Below are 21,532 nucleotides of genomic sequence, written 5' to 3'. Positions count from 1 at the left end.
CCACAGTGGCTGGTCTCCTTTCACGCACCCATTCCCGGATCTCAGCGGGGCACTTGAAGTAAAACTGCTCTTTTAGGAGGACCTGGAGGACGGTCTCCAAGGTTAAGGCCTCCTCTGCCTCCAACCAACGATGCCACAGATGTTTGAGTTTGTGGGCATACATCTTGAAGGACACTTCCTCATCACATGCTAGAGTACGGAACTGAGTCCTGTAAGTGTCTGGCGTTACAGCATAATGTTCTAGAATAGTCTGTTTAATATCCGCATACTCACAGTTCCACCGAGGGTCCATAGCTCTATAGGCTGCAGCAGCTCCACCCTCTAAGAGCCCAACCAGATGCCGGACGCGCTCCCTTTCTGGGACTTCCATTAATCGACACTGATGCTCAAAGTCCTGGAAGAAGCCCTCAATGTCACCAGCAGCCTCATTAAACTGCTTGAAGTCTTTGCGGGACACTCTGGGAAGTTCCCTCATGATGGGTGCTGGGGTTACAGTCTGTCTGGAACCTCTCGCGGCTTCCACAGCGAGCTGCTTATCCAGCAATGCCATCTCCTCCATCCTGCGCTCCTTCTCTTCAGCTCCACGCATGGCCTCCCTCTTATCTTCTATGGTGGCCTCATCTCCAAGCAGTGCCATCTTTTCCTTGTACCACACAACCCATTGACTTTTTTGGGTATTCACCTCCGGCTCCCGTCTTTGCTCCCCTTGCTGTGGAAATTGTTCCTCGGTGCCATCTTGCAGGCAAGCGTGTTCCAATGCCTCAATTAGTTGCTCCTTAGAGAGTCCTTTGTAGCCGACACCTAATTCACGGGCCTTTGTTTGTAGACTCGCCACAGTCCAGTTCCTGTATCCTGAGGTTCTGGTTTCAGACGTCGATTGGCTGTTGTCCTCCATTTCTTCTGCTCTGATCCCGCCGCTGCCACCAGTTTGTGACGGGGTGTACATCAGAGCAAAGAGAGACAACAGGCCGAGGATGATCCAACAGGTTTACTAACAGGAATACAGGAACAGCACACGACAAGTCCAAATAAAACAGATTCGGGGGCACCTCCCGATAATCCAAAGTGCCAGATCACAACGTAATAGTCCTTTTCAGAGTCCCAGAAATCCCACACAATCCACTGGACGGCGAGGTCTGTCCGCAGATTCAGATCTCGCTCCCTTCCTCTTCAAAAACTCAACTCCCAACTGCATTTAGAAACAGGAGTGTATTGTCTGAGCTCGTGGGCCCGCCCCTCAAGGGTAGGGGTCTATGCAATGGTTGGGCCCACTAGAAAATTCTAGAAGGTTGGCTCCGAGATGTCTACAGGTTTGTGTAGTTGGCGTTATCCACTGCTTACGAAACAATGAGAAGTTCCCCTGGCTGTGTGGACAAGAGATAATTGCATTATGGGCCCAGAGACACAGGAGATGGGGGGAAGGTATGGTTACTTACATCCCAAGACATTTCAAAGTGTTCAGTAAGTACAACCAAAGGAAAGTGACATCACATCCTGACATAGTATTACAGCAAATACAGTGAGAAGGTAAAATACATCATGACAGTATTGCCCACTCATCATCACTGCTGAGCACCCGAACATGGTAGTGCCCACTGATCACTACTGAGCACCCGAGCATGGTAGTGCCCGCTCATCACTGCTGAGCACCCGAGTATGGTAGTGCCCACTCATCACTACTGAGCACCCGAGCATGGTAGTGCTTGGTCATCACTACTGAGCACCCAAGCATGGTAGTGCCCGCTCATCACTACTGAGCACCCGAGCATGGTAGTGCCCGCTCATCACTAACAATAACGCATTTCTGATTTTAGTTTGGGGCCGAGCCGCCCCTTATTCTGCTCTCAGCAGAGGCTCCTACTGATGGTAATTTGCCTTTTCGGGAGGGATATTTTGACAGCTGCAAGTTACATTTACTCGCCAAGAAAATTACCAATGCAAAGGTCAGGTTTACTGCGAGCACAGCGCTGCACAGTCACGTTCTGCGGCTCGGTATACAGCGCCTGTGTCTGCGGAATCGCACACGGATGGACACATAAATGTGCAGTGTAGAGGGAAAGTGTCATCTGAACATGATCCATTGTTTAAGGCTTCATTACAATTTTTGTTCTTTTTTTATTATTTTTCATAAAACTATTTATAAAAAAATTAGAAATTCACATAGGACGCTAGCCTAATATTACACTCATACTATCTGTTCTTTTTATCAGCCACATGGACATAAACAGCTATACAATGACTAACACCCTATTTATATGTATAGAAGTGTCATCTGAGCATGCTCTAATCTGGGCAAAGGTCATTGTGAATAGGGGAGGAGGTGAGCTGTGACATCACCTATTGTAAGTGGCAGATGTTGTGTTACCTGACAGCTAATGCCTAGGGGGATGGTGGGGAGGTGGGGTTATAAGATCAAGGCTGGTCAGGATTAGGGCCAAGACGGTGGCCCAGACATCATCACCATCAGACGTATCTCTGGGAGTAAGGACAGCTAGGGCTTAGGGGTGCGGTGAGGAGGAAGGGTTATAAGATCAAGGCTGGTCAGGAGCAGGGCCAGGAAGGTGGCCCAGACATCATCACTATCAAACGTATCTCTGGGAGTAGGAATAGCTAGGGCCGAGGGGTGTGGTGAGGAAGAGGGGTTATACGATCAAGGCTGGTCAGGAGCAGGGCCAGGAAGGTGGCCCAGACAACATCACTATCAAACGTATCTCTGGGAGTAAAGACAGCAAGGGCCTAGGGGTTCGGTGGGCAGGAGGGGTTATAAGATCAAGGCAGGTCAGGAGCAGGACCAGGAAGGTGGCCCAGACATCATCACCATCAGACGTATCTCTGGGAGTAGGGATAGCTAGGGCCTAGGTGTGCGGTGGGGAGGAGGGGTTATAAAATCAAGGCTGGTCAGGAGCAGGGCCAGGAAGGTGGTCCAGAGATCATCACCATCAGATGTATCTCCGGGAGTAAAGACAGCTAGGGCCTAGGGGTGCGCTGGGGAGGAGGGGTTATAAGATCAAGGCTGGTCAGGAGCAGGGCCAGGAAGGTGGCCCAGACATCATCACCATCAGACGTATCTCTGGGACAGCTAGGGCCTAGGGGTGTGGTGGGGAGGAGGGGTTATAAGATCAAGGCTGGTCAGGAGCAGGGCCAGGAAGGTGGTCCAGAGATCATCACCATCAGATGTATCTCTGGAAGTAGGGACAGCTAGGGCCTAGGGGTGTGGTGGGGAGGAAGGGTTATAAGATCAAGGCTGGTCAGGAGCAGAGCCAGGAAGGTGGCTCATACATCCTAACCTTCAGAGGTAACTCTAAGATATGAAATAGCTAGGCTCCCCTAGTCTGAGAGCCACTTTTGGAGCCCTCCCCGGTCATTGTGACACTTCCAGACCTGTCAATCTTATTCTGAGGCAGTCTATCAGAGAAGGCGATTCCTGACCACCTTGTTTTTGTCTTTTTTCTAGAATAGAGATAATTGAGTGTTTTTCTTACCCTCCCCCAAATTGTTTTTTTTGATGTTCACATTTTCTAAGTGTTTAGAGACAGATCAGATACAGACTTTGCCTGTCGAAAGCGGCTCATTTTTTTTTCTTTCTCGCCTTCCTAATATTGTCCCTTTGGGATCTTAACCAATTTGTGGCAACCTTCTTCAGGAGCCTTTTGTGAACTGTCTTTTCGGCGTAAAGCCCGGGCGGCCATCCCCTCATCTCACACTCCGACTTATTACACTGGGGAAATGCGGAGTGTCATCTAGACATAGCTAGCCCAAGGTCCTTCCTAAGGCTGGTGGATCCCCTTCATTAAGAGCTGCCGGTGTCTTATCTTCTGTGTCACATTTTCATCTTATCTGACGGCCCCGATCTGAGCATTTCATAATGTCTGATTTATTATCATATTCTTCAAAATTAATCTCAATGTTTGATGTAGGAGTGTGTGCAATGTGTACATTATACAGCTAAACGTAGGAGCTCTACATTGCTGCTTTCTTCCAAAAACAGCAGCAAAACCGTTCTTAGGATATGTCTGGTATTGCAGGTAAGCTCTATTTTAGTGATTTAAAGAAAAAATGACAAGTTTTTCTTAAATCTGGACAATCCCTTTAAGGCCTGCGACACACATCCGTGCCACCGGTACGTGTTTGGTACGTTTTTGCACGTACCGGCAGCACGGAAACACGTAGACCAATGCTACCCTATGGTAACAGGCACACACACGTAAAACCACACGGAACGTGTGTCCGTGTCGTTTGTACGTGTGTGCGTTTTTCCACACGGTCGACATGTCCGTTTTTCTCCGGGATCACGCAGGCACGGACTCGCTAAAGTCAATGGGTCCGTGCCTGCACGGACGGCACATGTAGCATGTCTGTGTGCTACATGTACCGTCCATGTGCGTTTTTTAATGAGCAATGTCGGTCAATCTATTTTTAATTGGGTTGTCAGTCAATTAACCCTTTTTTCTGTGGTTGTCAGTCAATGTCCCTTTGTCTGTCGGTCTGTATCTCCCCATCCCATACTTACCGATCCCCGATCACCAGCGCGGCGAAGAACAGCAGTCCAAAAGAGACGGCGGCTTTAATTATTTTGAAAGTGCCGGCCGCTCATTAATCAATCTACTATTCCCTGCTTCCCCCGCCCACCGGCGCCTATGATTGGTTGCTTTGAGACACGTCCCCACGCTGAGTGACAGCTGTCTCACTGCAACCAATCACAGCATCCGGTAGCCGTGTCTATATTGTGCAGTAAAATAAATAATTAAAAAAAACGGCGTGCGGTTCCCCCCCATTTTTGATACCAGCCATGGTAAAGTCACACGGCTGAAGGCTGGTATACTCAGGATGGGGAGCCCCACGTTGTGGGGAGCCCACCACTCTAACAATATCAGCCAGCAGCCGCCCGGAATTGTCGCATCCATTAGATGCGACATTTCCTGGACTCTACCTGACTCTTCCCGAATTGCCCTGGTGCAGTGGCAATCGGGGTAATAAGGAGTTAATGGCAGCCCATAGCTGCCACTAAATCCTAGGTTAATCATTGCAGCCGTCTCTCCAAGAAAACTTCCATGATTAACCTGTTATTAACATTAAATAAACACACAAAAACAAATAAACCTTTATTTATAATAAAAAACACACACATTCAAAGAAACCTTTAGTTAGAATAATAAACACAAACAAACTCCCTCGTTCACCAATTTAATAAAACCAAAAAATCCATCCAGGTCCGCCGTAATCCATGGATGTCCCACGACGCTCTCAGCTCTGCTACATGAAGGTGACAGGAGCGGCCACACACTATGACCGCTCTCTATCACCTACAAGCAGCAACTGAAGTGAGCCGAGCGAGCACCGCTGATGTCACTCAGGTTACTCGCAGTCACCGCTGGATCCTCCAACTGTGACAGCGAGTCGCCCGAGTGTCTGAAGTGCACTGCGTGATCTGCACTGAAGTCACAGGTGAGTAGCGGTGTGGGGTGGAGGACTCCAGCTAGCCGTGGGTAACCTGAGTGACGGCAGCGCTTATGTCGCCGCTCACTTCAGTGACTCTGGGGATTAGCGGTCACCGGTGATTCCATCACGGGTGTCTGCTAATCAGGACGCCACACACAGACAGAGCCGTGGTATGACAATGAAGTCGGGTGAAGTTCACCCAAGTTCATTCTCATCGCTCATCTCTGTCTGTGTCGGCTGTCAGCGGGTATGTAGCAACGACATTTTACATCACACACGGACCAACACATACGGACACCGCACGGACATTACACGTATGCATACACGGACATTCCACACGCACACACGGCAAGCATACGCCATCACACGGATGTCACATGTACCGGAGAAACGCCCCAAAAAAACGGAACATGGACCCGAAAAACGGAACGTGAGACACGTACTTTTTTTTTCGGAAGTGTGTTTTAGGCCTAAGAGCATAACTATAGGGTTAGTATTATTATGTATGTATAGTGAGCAGAATAGTGAGTGCAGCTCTGGAGTATAATACAGGAGGTAACTCAGGATCAGTAATGTAATGTATGTACACAGTGATTGCACCAGCAGAATAGTGAGTGCAGCTCTGGAGTATAATACAGGAAGTAACTCAGGATCAGTAATGTATGTACACAGTGACTGCACCAGCAGAATAGTGAGTGCAGCTCTGGAGTATAATACAGGAGGTAACTCAGGATCAGTACAGGATCAGTAATGTAATGTATGTACACAGTGACTGCACCAGCAGAATAGTGAGTACAGCTCTGGAGCATAATAAGGATGTAACTCAGGATCACTAATATATTTACAAAATAGCATTTTTTTCTATAGATTGATGTGTTTTTTTATTATTTTACTGTAAGACTATATAAAATAGTGACTGAAGTCTGTAATTACACTTTCTTTAATATTGCAGGTGGTATTTCTTAAGAAACTGCTATGGACAGGAATATAAAAAGGTAAATTAAATATTTAATATTTTTCTATTACTTAATAAATTAGTTGTGAAGCAAATATAAATAGTACCAGACACTATTAATGTAGCTATATTTATACCATATTAGTGGCCATTAGTGATGAGTGAGCTTGCTCAGCAGCTAACAGCAAGCCCAGTGGTTAGTAATGGAGAAAGGTCATCAGACACCCCCATTACTAACCCGGTCAATGTAAAGTTAAAAAGACACACACAGAAAAAAATAGTTTATTTAACTAAAGACTCCATCACAGTATCCCTCGTTCACCATTTTATTTGAAAAAAAGAAAAAACAAAACATGAAGATCCAACGTAATCAATTGTGTATTGGTCTCACGACATCCCCCAAGTCTGAACTCCAACCTATGGAGCTTCTTTCAGAGAACAAGGCTCTATGGGTCACTCCCGGACATCGCCAGACCAGCAATTTCTCACGTGCGGTGATATCAGTAACTCAGTGAAGTCACCGCGTGTAAGAAACTCCGGGTCTCGCACTGACAGAAAGTGACCTATAGAGCCTCATTCTCTGAAGGAGGCTCAATACTTTTGCGTACGGATTCAGGAGATGTCATGGGGCCACTACACAATAAATTACATTGGATCTTCATAGTTTTTTTTAAATAAGTTGTTGAACAAGAGATAATGTGGGGGAGTCTTTTTTCAAATTATTTTTTTTATAATTATTGTTTTTTTTAACCTTACACTTACTGGGTTAGTAATGGGTGTGTCTGATAGACCCCTCTCCATTACTAATCCCTGGGCTTAATGCCAGCTGTCAATTCACAGCTGACATCAACCCCCCTGTGACGGGGTGTACATCAGAGCAAAGAGAGACAACAGGCCGAGGATGATCCAACAGGTTTATTAACAGGAATACAAGAACAGCACACGATAAGTCCACGTAAAACAGATTCGGGGGCCCTTCCCGACAATCCTCGGACCGGATAACAAAGCAATCGTCCTTACAGTAGTCCAAAGAGTTCCACACAATCCCACGGGCCGCCACACAGGCCTAGCTCCGTCCGTGTCCACAGCCACCCAGGCTGGGGCTCCTGCTCTCTTCAAGTTTCAGCTCACTCTGAAGTTACAAAAAGGGAAATGCATTGTCTGTGCTCCTTGACCAGCCCACCATGTTCAGGGGGTGGGGGTCACACATCCTATCATCAATGGTTTGGTCCATCACAGGGCTCCCATATGTCTGCCAGCCACAGTAGATGAAGGGATCCCCTGCTGTGCAGAACAATGACTATTCCTTCACTGGCCAATGCAATTACAGATTAGATACACAACTCTGGAAAGAAGAGGACAGGCTATTTACATAATCACATTAGATGCCAAGACTACAATTGTATGAGAGACACACATTGAGATCAGTAGCTCCCCCAAGGAAATACATGAATTACAACTAATACAACCAGGGAAATATGCATATACAGTGAGAGGGTAAATTACATCTTCACAATCCCTCCCCCTCCCAACTTGTGTACGTACTAGGGACCTCTACAGGTCACTGGTTAAGTACACACAGGCAGAGCGTTACTTACATGTGGCTTCATGCAGCCACGAATTGGCATCGTAGCTCTCCCACATCATTGCCCAGGAGAACAGCTGCAGGCAGACCACCCATCACCCCAACCACACATCGCCTGACCCCAAAACCAAAGTTCAGATCCACAGTGGCTGTGGGAATAGTCCTCCATTGTCCACCAGCCAGTTCAATAACAATCCCAGGTCCTCTATGGATTGCCTCAGGCCGAACCACTCGGGGATCAGCCAGTGTGAGGAAAGCACCCGAGTCACAAAATCCAACAAGTTTCTGTCCATCCAGCACAACCTTCTGCAAGTGCTTACCTCGATGAGCAGAAGTCGTCATAACTGCGGGTCGCACCCCGTAAACTCCTGGTGGTGCAACATGGGGGGCTGAGTCACTAGGCCAGTCCTCACATAACGGTGCCACATCTTCCTCCATGGCACTGGGCTGTAAATAATTAACGATCCGATTGGGTGCAGGATCAGTCCTCATTTGAACAGCTGGGCAGGAGACTTGCCGATGCCCTGGCTGTCCACATTGATAGCATCTGAGCTGGGTCTCCCTCCATCCAAGGCGTCCTCTTGGGTAAGGGGTAGGGGAACTTGGAGGCCGGCTCCCACCTGAAGGTGCTGTAGGGGTTTGAGGATGATTCCTCCATGGGCTGGCTGGGCATGAGGCCTGCAAATGCCCGGGATGCCTACAAACATAACACCTGCGCTCTGTTACTTCCTCTCCCCGGCGTATTCCAGAAAGTGCAGTAGAAGCAACTGGAGGCACATTAACACGGGTATCAACATGTGGTGGCTTAGAGGAACGGGGAACAATGGGGACAGAATAACTGGGGGCATCCGGTGTTGTGGAGCTGTTAGGCGTCTCTCCATCCTCCAACAGAACCCTCCACTGAGGCTTGATGGTGAGAGCCTCATCAGCGAGAGCAGCAGCTTCCTCCACTGTCGCTGGTTTTCTCTCACGCACCCATTCCCGGATCTCAGCGGGGCACTGGGCAAAGAATTGTTCTTTTAGGATGACCTGCAGGAAGGTCTCCCAAGATAAGGCCTCCTCTGCCTCCAGCCAGCGATTACATATTTGTTTGAGTCTATGAGCATATATCTTAAAAGACACTTCCCCATCACAGGCTAAAGCACGGAACTGAGTCCTGTAAGTGTCTGGGGTCACAGCATAATGTTTTAGAATAGTCTGTTTAATCTCCGCATACTCACAGTTCCACCGAGGGTCCATAGCTCTATAGGCTTCAGCAGCTCCCCCCTCTAGGAGCCCAACCAGATGCCGGACACGCTCCCTGTCCGGGACTTCCATTAATCGACACTGATGCTCAAAGTCCTGGAAGAAGCCCTCAATGTCGCCTGCAGCCTCATTAAACGGCTTAAAGTCTTTGCGGGACACCCTGGGAAGTTCCCTCATGATGGGTGCTGGGGTTACAGTCTGTCTGGAACCTCTCGCGGCTTCCACAGCGAGCTCCTTATCCAGCAGTGCCATCTCCTCCATCCTGCGCTCCTTCTCTTTAGCTCCACGCATGGCCTCCCTCTTATCTTCTATGGTGGTCTCCTCTCCCAGCAAGGCCATCTCCTCCTCGTACCACACAACCCACTGACTTTTTTGGGTATTTACCTCCGGCTGCCGTCTTTCTTCCGTTTGCTGTGAGGATCCTTCCTCCACGTCATTTTGCGAGCAGACTCCTTCTAGTGCCTCAATCAGCTGCTCCTTGGAGAGTCCTTTGAAACGAACTCCTACTTCACGGGCCTTTGATTGCAGGCTCACCACAGTCCAGTTCCTGTATCCTGAGGTTCTGGTTTCAGACGTTGATTGGCCGTTGTCCTCCATTTCTTCTGCTCTGATCCCGCCGCTGCCACCAGTTTGTGACGGGGTGTACATCAGAGCAAAGAGAGACAACAGGCCGAGGATGATCCAACAGGTTTATTAACAGGAATACAAGAACAGCACACGATAAGTCCACGTAAAACAGATTCGGGGGCCCTTCCCGACAATCCTCGGACCGGATAACAAAGCAATCGTCCTTACAGTAGTCCAAAGAGTTCCACACAATCCCACGGGCCGCCACACAGGCCTAGCTCCGTCCGTGTCCACAGCCACCCAGGCTGGGGCTCCTGCTCTCTTCAAGTTTCAGCTCACTCTGAAGTTACAAAAAGGGAAATGCATTGTCTGTGCTCCTTGACCAGCCCACCATGTTCAGGGGGTGGGGGTCACACATCCTATCATCAATGGTTTGGTCCATCACAGGGCTCCCATATGTCTGCCAGCCACAGTAGATGAAGGGATCCCCTGCTGTGCAGAACAATGACTATTCCTTCACTGGCCAATGCAATTACAGATTAGATACACAACTCTGGAAAGAAGAGGACAGGCTATTTACATAATCACATTAGATGCCAAGACTACAATTGTATGAGAGACACACATTGAGATCAGTAGCTCCCCCAAGGAAATACATGAATTACAACTAATACAACCAGGGAAATATGCATATACAGTGAGAGGGTAAATTACATCTTCACACCCCCCACAAAATATTATCTCGATTGCCACTGCACCAGAACCAGGGTGACAATTGGTGCATCTAATATGATCTGCCACTCCTGAGGCTGCTGCGGGCTGCTATTGTTAGGCTGGAAGGGCCAAATAACCATGGACCTTCCCAACCTGGTAATACCAGCCTGCAACTGTCTGCTTTAACTTGGTTGGTTATCAAAAATGAAGGGGACCATATGCTGGTTTTTGAAATGATTTATAAACAAATAATTTCTAAAAATGGCGTTGGGACCCCTTTTTTTTATAACCAGTCAAGATAAAGCAGACAACTGAGGGCTGCAGCCCACAGCTGCCTGCTTTAACTTGGCTGGTCATCAAAAAAAAAACAAAAACACTTTTTTTTTAATTATTTAATTTTTTACTTCCCAGCAGTGACCTAGGAGTCAGAGATACATCCAGTCATCTTCCACATGTATTTTTCAGGCCTCCCCAGACCTCTAGTGGGGTCTGCTGGTAAAAATGCTTGAGTTTCCCATGAGGCTTCCATTATACTTGTTATTCGAATTGAGTGGGTCCAAGCGTCAGACCCACTCGATGTGAGTAGTGAACACTCATCACTAGTGGCCACATAATCAAGGTTTGATCCACCAGTGGGAAGGCTCAGCCTTTGACATAACTAGAGGGCCTGAAACTCTAATTTGGGGATGCACTTGGAGCAATCACTTGTCACTGGGTCTATTTCTTATACGATGTCCTGTGTGTACAATGATAACAACGAATACTATAAATGTTCATGGGCATGTTCTGTATAGATGTAGAGTTGGTCCTCAAGGTCATTTGAAGAGCCATGAAACAAGTCCGAGCCTTTAGCCATGACTGATGACATAGTCCCACTGCTCTAACTAAACTAATATAATGGTCAACTTTTCCTAGAGGTCCGGGTGGCTACTGGGAAAAAGGAGAGAACTCCCAGACTCCCTGAAGAGTGGACAAATCTACCAGGCATGCTGAAGCCTTCATAACTGCCCTAACTAAACTAACATAATGGTCAACTCTTCCGAAAGGTCTAGGTGGTGGCTACTGGGAAAAGGAGAGACCTCCCAGACTCCCTGAAGAGTGGACAAATCTCCCGGGCATGCTGAAGCCTTCAGAACTGCTTTAACTAAACTAACATAATGGTCAACTCTTCCGAAAGGTCCAGGTGTTGGCTACTGGGAACAGGAGAGACCTCCCAGACTCCCTGAAGAGTGGACAAATCTACCAGGCATGCTGAAGCCTTCAGAACTGCTCTAACTAAATTAACATAATGGTCAACTCTTCCGAAAGGTCTGGGTGGCTACTGGGAACAGGAGAGACCTCCCAGACTCCCTGAAGAGTGGACAAATCTACCAGGCATGCTGAAGCCTTCAGAACTGCCCTAACTAAACTAACATAATGGTCAACTCTTCCGAAAGGTCCGAGTGTTGGCTACTAGGAAAAGGAGAGACCTCCCAGACTCCCTGAAGAGTCGACAAATCTACCTGGCATGATGAAGCCTTCAGAAAACCAGTGCTTGTAGAAGGTTTCTTGTGCGTGTTGTTGTGATGGAGCGGCCTACTAGAGCACATTCAGGGACAGGAAAATGGGGCGTAGAGTGGTTCTGACATGTAAAACAAAGCATGTTTATGAGAAAAGTCTCCTGAATGACCATTGTTTTGCAGGTGTGAACTATATAGACACATTGTCAGGTGGGTTCACTCATGGTAAAATCTCAGTGCCGCACTCTTCTCCAACAGCTCTATACCTGGTGTTATGGGAATATAGTGTTCGTGCTTCATAATATACATGTAAGATAACCAAGTCTTGTCACTAAAGAAGTGCGAATCTTTAAAAATTCGAGTTTGCCCAAATATTTTTCAAAACTTTAAACTTTCCACAAATCGAAAGTACTGTTAAGCTTCCAATCCCCCCCCCCAAAAAAAAGTGTAGAACAGAGGTAGGTTTGTACAACTGTATGCAACCGCTTTTAAGTTCTGAAGCCTTAGAAATATCATAGTGATCTCAACATATATGGCTACGGGTAAATGGATAGTAATCGTCGTCCTGTCGTCCTATCACGCTAGGTACGGGGAAGTACCAAGTGAGCGGCGGAAGGGAAAGGGACCCATGCATCTAGGGAAGGGGGAGATGGTGGCCCATTACTAAACTTACTGCTGGTCCCTGGGGTCCCTCACCATCCTAGATAGGTTCCGCATCTATGCTCCGAGCCAGATACAGTACCTGACCCTAGGTATTCCTACTGCTGGGCCCTAAATAGGGAACTGGTGGGATGAGCTCTTCGCCAACCCCACTAAACACTAGAGAAGACACAAGGAGGACACAAGGGGGAAAAAGCATGAAGTACTAATCCACAGATGATTCAGGCAGAAGTTCAGCAAAGCTTCAGCAACGATACTACAGATGAGAGCAAGCCACCTGCTTCCAACCAGAGCTAGAATGAACTGCATAATATCACCAGCAATAGTCCAGGGAAGAAGGGAGTATTTAAGCACCAAGATGTCACATGTATAGGGACAGGCTCCGGGCCAGCTCTCAGCTTACCATCTAGACCATGCACTTTAAATGTTTTTTTTTTTTTCACTTTAGGCACTCATGGGGATGGGGGGGGGGTGTAATGTACTTTCTGTTACAGCAGTGAATCGGTTGCTGGCCGGGATTTAAGCTCTTTTCTTCCTGGACTTGTTGCTGGTTATTCTATTTAGTCAGGAGCTAGCCAGGGAGCAGGGAGGACGTCTTGTTCACTACTGCTGCTGCTATCTGTTGTTGTTGTTGTAAGTTGTTCTCCTATCTCCATTTCTTTGTTCCCCTACCCGTACACCTTTGGTTATCCCCTGGTGCAGGGTTTTTGGTGTGTATGTTTTCTATTACCCCTGTCTGTTGTTCTGTGTTGGTGGATTGTTGTTCTCCATCTGGGTCAATCCCCTAGGTGGTGGAGGTATAGTGGTTAGGGCCTGGACAGGAGACCGGGCCACGTTGGAGGCTCGACCCTGACTACCATTAAGTCTACCGTTGGGATAAGGGACAGCTCAGGGTCCCGAGTTGTAGGGTCAACCCTAGGAGCCCTGTACCATCCTATTCCCTGCCCGTTACACAAGAGAATACCGATGATCAGCAGCTGGGTGGAAGGCTAGCTCCTGCTGGGTCCAAAAGGGTGAGAAATGAAAATCAAGCAGGAAACCTATTTATTCCAATCAGTACTGACAGCAGAAACAATAGAAAGTCAGGGAGCATTTTGTGCAGCCAAACGCTGTGATCTTCTATTGCAAGAAACCACATGACTGTCTGTCACCCATGACACACCAGTGACACACACTATCTGTATAGTTTGTTGTCAGTATTTTAAGGCTGTCTCTCTCTATCTTTATGGCTAAGTTGTGTTGCCCTCGCTCTATCTAGATTCATTAGAAAACAGCTGCTGCATTCCCTGCCTCGGCTTTTATACTGGCTCTCCTACATCCTCTTATGTGATAGCTACAAGGCCATAAACAGAGTCATGTGATCTTTTTCTGACTGATGCAATGTGTAATATTGCACAAACTAAAATGTATATTATTAGAAATTTGCCAATTTTCTAAAACTTCGGCATAAATTCGGTTACCATCAAATCAGTTAGATCACTGTGATGCCCCAGGGGTATGGGGTACTCGGTCATGGGCCTGGTTCAACTGGGGAAGTGTCACAAGTGTAGTGGCCGGTGCCCGGTTCCGTGACCCTCGGGGTTGCTTTTAAAAAGGAGTATTTACAGGGGATAGTAAAGGTTTTTGTCGTGACGCCACTTGCGGGTTGTGGCTATTTAAGTGGAGCCGCAGCTGCACAGCTCTCACTAATGGGGCTGATGTTGGTGGTAGCCTGGATGTTGGATCCTCGGCAAGTAGGGCCAGGCCCCAGGGGATAGATGTTGTCGTTGGGCGCGGAAAGAAGGTAGGCCACACAATGGATTGCCGTTTAACTGGTTTCTTTTACTCACGGTGGTAGAGTAGCTGGCAATGCGAAGAAGGCCAGTCCTCACTACTGGTCCCCTTTGTTCCTTTGTGATAACCTGGTGACTTTCTTCCCCTGCACCTGTTTCTGATTGGTGGGTCTCCGTGGCTTGGAGTGTCTGTGGGTCCCCTCCTGGTTGTCACTCTGTCTCAGTCCTTATGACAGGTAGCTTGAACCCTGTCGGGTCGGTTTCTCTGGTCCTTTTGCCCGGTTCTCCCGTTGCTACTGTTTTCCGAACTTTACAATTGGTGAGGTCCTGAATTGTCCCATCACTGTGTAGATTTTATCAGGTCTGCCTGGAGCGTTTGCCTGACCTAGGGCTCTGTACTACGTTGGTGCTATGGTTTCGGGAGTACTCCACCGCAGTCTACCGGCAACCACAAGGCTGGGCCCTCAGGTCACCGTCACACTCTCCTGTCAGTGTGGTTGCGTCCAACTCCTCTCGCTTCCACTTACTGACTGCCTGACCGCTCCCACCTGGTTGTCGTCTAGTGGACTGGATCGGTACCACACCTAGGTGTCCATCCATTGGGTCCTACCCTAGCCAGTCACCAGTCTTTGGGAATAGGGAAAAACAGAGATTAAATTGAATGTTTTGCTGGTACTGGCACTGGTCTTCTGGGTCCCTGATGTAGCTCCTGATGGCTTCAGGGGCGCTACATCACCTCTACTTGTAATCTGTTTATGAATAGTTACAATTTAGAAGACAACACCACGGTCTCTGGACCGAGTTCCTAACCCTACGGAACAGGACTGCAAAGCAGCATCTGGTCCCACTGTGCTCTTCTGCCGGTCCCCACCATCCTAAAGCCGATATCCGTGCCAGTGTTCTCTTCCAAAGCCTAATTTTTAATACCGCTCTCTGTGGCGTCCCTCAGAAAGGAAATATCAAATCAGCCTCATTAATGCGCCCATTCTAGCGTGATCCAGTGTGCACTGGCGGCATTGTATTTGCCAGTTTCATTAATTAAGCAAATGCCAGCATCATTTGCATATGCAAATGAGAGAGCGTTCTATTACTTTTCTAAATATTCCATTCATCGACGACACCTCTCGAATATCTCCTCCGGCTCGGTGTGACTATGTTAGCCTGACACGGTCTTCGAGGTGACGAGGATAATAGTTCTTGTGTGTGAAGTGATCCTCTCTTGCCGTGTCGTCTTTTTTTTTCCCAGGCTGCGTGCATGGCATGGGTGGGACAGTGGCTTATTGTCTGTCTGCTAGACACAACTTGGTCTGAATGCCATTTAGTGGTATGTGAAGCAAGTCAGGATCATTTGCATTTATTTCAGTCGCATCGGGTTTATAGGTCAAGGCAGGCAGTCTACAGAAACTCCGTGTGCCGCTGCTCCTATTATTGAGGCTGTCAACAATTCCACCATGAATACATACGAGCCGGGCAGCCTACCGTCCAGCTCTTCTACCAACTCCATACTTAACGATGTATCGGTGCTAACTTATTTGTTTTTTTTATACTCATATTCAACGTGAAGGTGAATCCAAGGTCAAAGGTTTTGTTCGAGGATCAAACTGTTCCTTTTGTTGCCAAGCAAGGACTTCGGCATGGGGTCTTCTAAGGGAACAATAGCCGGGAAGCCGTAGGGTTCTCAACGGGTTAAGTCGTGAATGACGGATGGTCGATGTTAATGGAGCTGAGCTGGATTACCTCTGTGGCACGAGGAATCTGGTACCAGCTGGGATTAAAATGGAGGGTATGACAGCATGCCAACTCATGTCCCTCCGGTCCCCTGCTACCTCTACCTCATCATTTCAGCTCAGCGCCCCTCCAGAGAGCTTTGCCTGTTTTGTGTTATTTTCACTAAATTCCCTATAATAAGATGCGCCGATTTATCAAATTAGCTGCGTAGTGTAAGTTTATTACAGAAAAAATGGAATCTGGGTTTAGCATCATATTTACGAAGCCCCTGTCCCTCCTGTTCCAACACGTGTTCCGGTTGTTACAATCTGCCATTGTTTCTTCGCCATAACAAATCTTTCGCATGCTGCTCTGGAGGAAAGACTGGTGCATCGCTTGTAAGCTGTTGTGTGCATCATAATAAAGAAATTTGATTATAACAAAAAAAAGCGTTTAAATAAAACTTCTGTACTGTTTAGATGAAGCATAGTTGAAAAAAAAGGTGTTATTCCGGTGAGGGTTCTCGGCTCTCTGAGTCCTTGGAGATGACAGGATCTCGGCTTTCTGAGTTGTTGGAGATGAAGGGATCTCGGCTCTCTGAGTTTGGGGATGAAGGGATCTCAGCTCTTTGAGTCCTTGGGGATGAAGGGGTCTCAGCTCTCTGAGTCCTTGGGGATGAAGAGATCTCAGATTTCTGAGTCCTTGGGGATGAAAGGATCTCGGCTCTCTGAGTCCTTGGGGATGAAGGAATCTCGGCTCTCTGAGTCCTTGGGGATGAATGGATTTTGGCTCTTGAGTCCTTGGGGATGAAGGGATCTCAGCTCTCTGAGTCCTTAGGGATGAAGGGATCTTGGCTCTCTGAGTCCTTGGGGATTAAGAAATCTCGGCTCTCTGAGATCTTGGGGATGAAGGCATCTCGGCTCTCTGAGTACTTGGGGATGAAGGGATCTCAGATTTCTGAGTCCTTGGGGATGAAGGGATCTTGGCTCTCTGAGTCCTTGGGGATGAAGGCATCTCGTCTCTCTGAGTCCTTGGGGATGAAGGGATCTCAGCTCTTTGAGTCCTTTGTGGATGAAGGCATCTCAGCTCTCTGAATCCTTGGAGATAAAGGCATCTCAGCTCTCTGAGTCCTTGGGGATGAAGGGATCTTGGCTCTCTGAGTCCTTGGGGATGAAGGGATCTCAGCTCTCTGCATTGAAAATATTTCCCCACCAAATATATTATTAGTGACCTATCCACACATGCAATCACTGGTTAAAATGAAAATGGGGATCCAAAGATCCTTGTTTGAACAGAACAGTAGTGGGCATGCGAAACCGCCGCTCCCACGGTGTTCACACATTTATAATCTACCGCTCCATGGACTTTGTGAGCCCTGCTCTTGTAGATTGGTGAAGGTCTCATTGGTCGGACGATCACCGATTCATCGTTGGGACGCCAATAATATGTTTATGGTGTGGAGGCTTGTCTGGACAAGACATGGACTGCACAGTGGGTACAATGGTAATAAAGATATTGTCCCTTACCCTTCATGAGCAGCTGATCATAGTATTCATGGTAGTGTAACCCTCTTGGTTTCATAACTTTATGTATATTCTTCTTAGCTTGGTTACTCCAGAAATATAGAGTTAAGTGATGAAAATGTGTCAGTCTTCAGTCACCATTATTGTTTCATTATTCTTTACCAAACATCATATTGAAAGTGCTATTTTAACTGTCTAGTTCAAGCTCCTTTAGCAGATGCTTTGAACTGCTGCCCTTGCAAGAATCTGTATTCAAATCACTTTTTACAGGTGCACTCCCTGTGTGAGCTTCCCTGCTCCCATCCCCCATGTTGGCAGATAGTAAGATTGTTTGTAAATAGTGTGTAAGTTTGTCTTCTTGATTAGAGCAGCAGTTCAAAGCAGCTTCTAAAACAACATGAAATAGAAAGCCACAAAAGCTCTTGGAGCATGTTGCTTGAGAAAGAAGGAAACAAAAAGAGGTAACTAATAAAGTATATTTCGAAAAGTCATATCTTTGTAGTACCTGGAGCATTTCATATTCCTCCAACTTTCATGGCTTCACATGATGCAGTTTGGCAATTTTCTTGGCTGGGAAACCGCTATTGATGAGCTGGATGATGCTGATTCTCTTTTCTTGGGAAATCTTCATGGCTCCTCGAATCGAACCAGTGACTTTTCACTTGGGAATCAGCCTAATAACACCCTGAGCTGTTAGGGAATGTGAGAACAAGTTGTAATTTGTAGTATACAGGAGCAAAACAGTAACAATGCAGTAACATGACAGGAATCTGTATAATCATATGCTAAATAGTTACAAGTCAAATTTATATATGAGATAGCCATAAAGGTGATTGTGGCCAGTTAGAAATTGATCACTTAGGGCCACGTGATTTGGAGGTCTGTATATGAAAAATGTAATATTACTGAAGATGGTTTTGGTATTACTGAAGATCACGCGGTAAAAACAGTATCACTGCATAGTTAGAAGGAAATCTGTTGTGTCAGATGGTGCTTGTATATGATGCCTCGTTTTGGCCCTGCTGCTTTTACCCCTTTGTGAAGCCCACCCATCACAACATATAGCGTTTATTGAACCCTATGCAGATTGGGCAGGAAGAGTATCCAAGTGTTCCCTAACTGTTCCCTGAGATAATGGACTCTGCATGGCCTGCTGCTCTGCATATATGTCTGCCGAACGTTCCCCTGAATGATCATGGCTATTGCCAAAGTGTTTCTCATAATACGCGAGCGATCTTGCATGCAGACCACGTTGGGATGCGCTTACACCGCGTACACAAGTGTGCCATATACACGAACACAAGTGTGCCATATACACGAACACAAGTGCGCCATATACACGTACACAAGTGTGCCATATACACGTACATAAGTGTGCCATATACTCGTACACAAGTGTGCCATATGCACGTACACAAGTGCGCCATATACACGAACACAAGTGTGCCATATACACGTACACAAGTGTGCCATATACACGAACACAAGTGCACCATATACACGTACACAAGTGTGCCATATACACGTACACAAGTGTGCGATATACACGAACACAAGTGTGCCATATACACGTACACAAGTGTGCCATATACACGTACACAAGTGTGCGATATACACGAACACAAGTGTGCCATATACACGTACACAAGTGTGCCATATACACGAACACAAGTGTGCCATATACACGAACACAAGTGTGCCATATACACGTACACAAGTGCGCCATATACACGAACACAAGTGCGCCATATACACGTACACAAGTGTGCCATATACACGTACACAAGTGTGCCATATACACGAACACAAGTGTGCGATATACACGAACACAAGTGTGCCATATACACGTACACAAGTGTGCCATATACACGTACACAAGTGTGCCATATACACGTACACAAGTGTGCCATATACACGAACACAAGTGCACCATATACACGTACACAAGTGCGCCATATACACGTACACAAGTGTGCCATATACACGTACACAAGTGTGCCATATACACGAACACAAGTGTGCGATATACACGAACACAAGTGTGCCATATACACGTACACAAGTGTGCCATATACACGAACACAAGTGTGCCATATACACGAACACAAGTGTGCCATATACACGTACACAAGTGCGCCATATACACGAACACAAGTGCGCCATATACACGTACACAAGTGCGCCATATACATGTACACAAGTGCGCCATATACATGTACACAAGTGTGCCATATACACGAACACAAGTGTGCCATATACACGAACACAAGTGTGCCATATACACGTACACAAGTGCGCCATATACACGAACACAAGTGCACCATATACACGTACACAAGTGTGCCATATACACGTACACAAGTGTGCGATATACACGAACACAAGTGTGCCATATACACGTACACAAGTGTGCCATATACACGAACACAAGTGTGCGATATACACGAACACAAGTGTGCCATATACACGTACACAAGTGTGCCATATACACGAACACAAGTGTGCCATATACACGAACACAAGTGTGCCATATACACGTACACAAGTGCGCCATATACACGAACACAAGTGCGCCATATACACGTACACAAGTGTGCCATATACACGTACACAAGTGTGCCATATACACGAACACAAGTGTGCGATATACACGAACACAAGTGTGCCATATACACGTACACAAGTGTGCCATATACACGTACACAAGTGTGCCATATACACGAACACAAGTGCACCATATACACGTACACAAGTGTGCCATATACACGAACACAAGTGTGCGATATACACGAACACAAGTGTGCCATATACACGTACACAAGTGTGCCATATACACGAACACAAGTGTGCCATATACACGAACACAAGTGTGCCATATACACGTACACAAGTGTGCCATATACCCGAACACAAGTGCGCCATATACACGTACACAAGTGTGCCATATACCCGAACACAAGTGCGCCATATACACGTACACAAGTGCGCCATATACACGTACACAAGTGTGCCATATACACGTACACAAGTGTGCCATATACACGAACACAAGTGTGCCATATAAACGAACACAAGTATGCCATATACACGTACACAAGTGCGCCATATACACGTACACAAGTGTGCCATATACACGAACACAAGTGTGCCATATAAACGAACACAAGTGTGCCATATACACGTACACAAGTGCGCCATATACACGTACACAAGTGTGCCATATACACGAACACAAGTGTGCCATATACATGAACACAAGTGTGCCATATACACGTACACAAGTGTGCCATATACACGTACACAAGTGCGCCATATACACGTACACAAGTGTGCCATATACACGTACACAAGTGCGCCATATACACGTACACAAGTGCGCCATATACACGTACACAAGTGTGCCATATACACGTACACAAGTGTGCCATATACACGTACACAAGTGCGCCATATACACGTACACAAGTGTGCCATATACACGTACACAAGTGTGCCATATACACGTACACAAGTGTGCCATATACACGTACACAAGTGCGCCATATACACGAACACAAGTGTGCCATATACACGTACACAAGTGCGCCATATACACGTACACAAGTGTGCCATATACACGTACACAAGTGCGCCATATACACGTACACAAGTGCGCCATATACACGAACACAAGTGCGCCATTTAAACGTACACAAGTGCGCCATATACACGTACACAAGTGCGCCATATACACGTACACAAGTGCGCCATATACACGTACACAAGTGTGCCATATACACGTACACAAGTGCGCCATATACACGTACACAAGTGCGCTATATACACGAGCACAAGTGCGCCATTTAAACGTACACAAGTGTGCCATA

The 21,532-nt window shown here is 46.9% G+C and overlaps 1 long non-coding RNA gene across 2 annotated transcripts in view; it reads right to left on the bottom strand.

Annotated features, from left to right (window-relative positions):
* LOC142301127 (uncharacterized) overlaps positions 1–21,532 on the bottom strand; it is a 192,722-nt gene that overhangs the window by 57,251 nt on the left and 113,939 nt on the right. Inside the window, exon 3 of one of the 2 annotated variants that reach the window (XR_012752697.1) lies at positions 18,172–18,356. The exons of the other annotated variant lie outside the window; for it this stretch is intronic. This is a non-coding gene — a long non-coding RNA (uncharacterized LOC142301127). The remainder of the gene's footprint in view (positions 1–18,171; positions 18,357–21,532) is intronic. 2 annotated transcript variants of the gene reach the window in all.

Source organism: Anomaloglossus baeobatrachus, chromosome 4 (assembly GCF_048569485.1).
Source record: "Anomaloglossus baeobatrachus isolate aAnoBae1 chromosome 4, aAnoBae1.hap1, whole genome shotgun sequence".
NCBI lineage: Eukaryota > Metazoa > Chordata > Amphibia > Anura > Aromobatidae > Anomaloglossus > Anomaloglossus baeobatrachus.
This window is presented reverse-complemented; position numbering and strand designations above follow the sequence as displayed.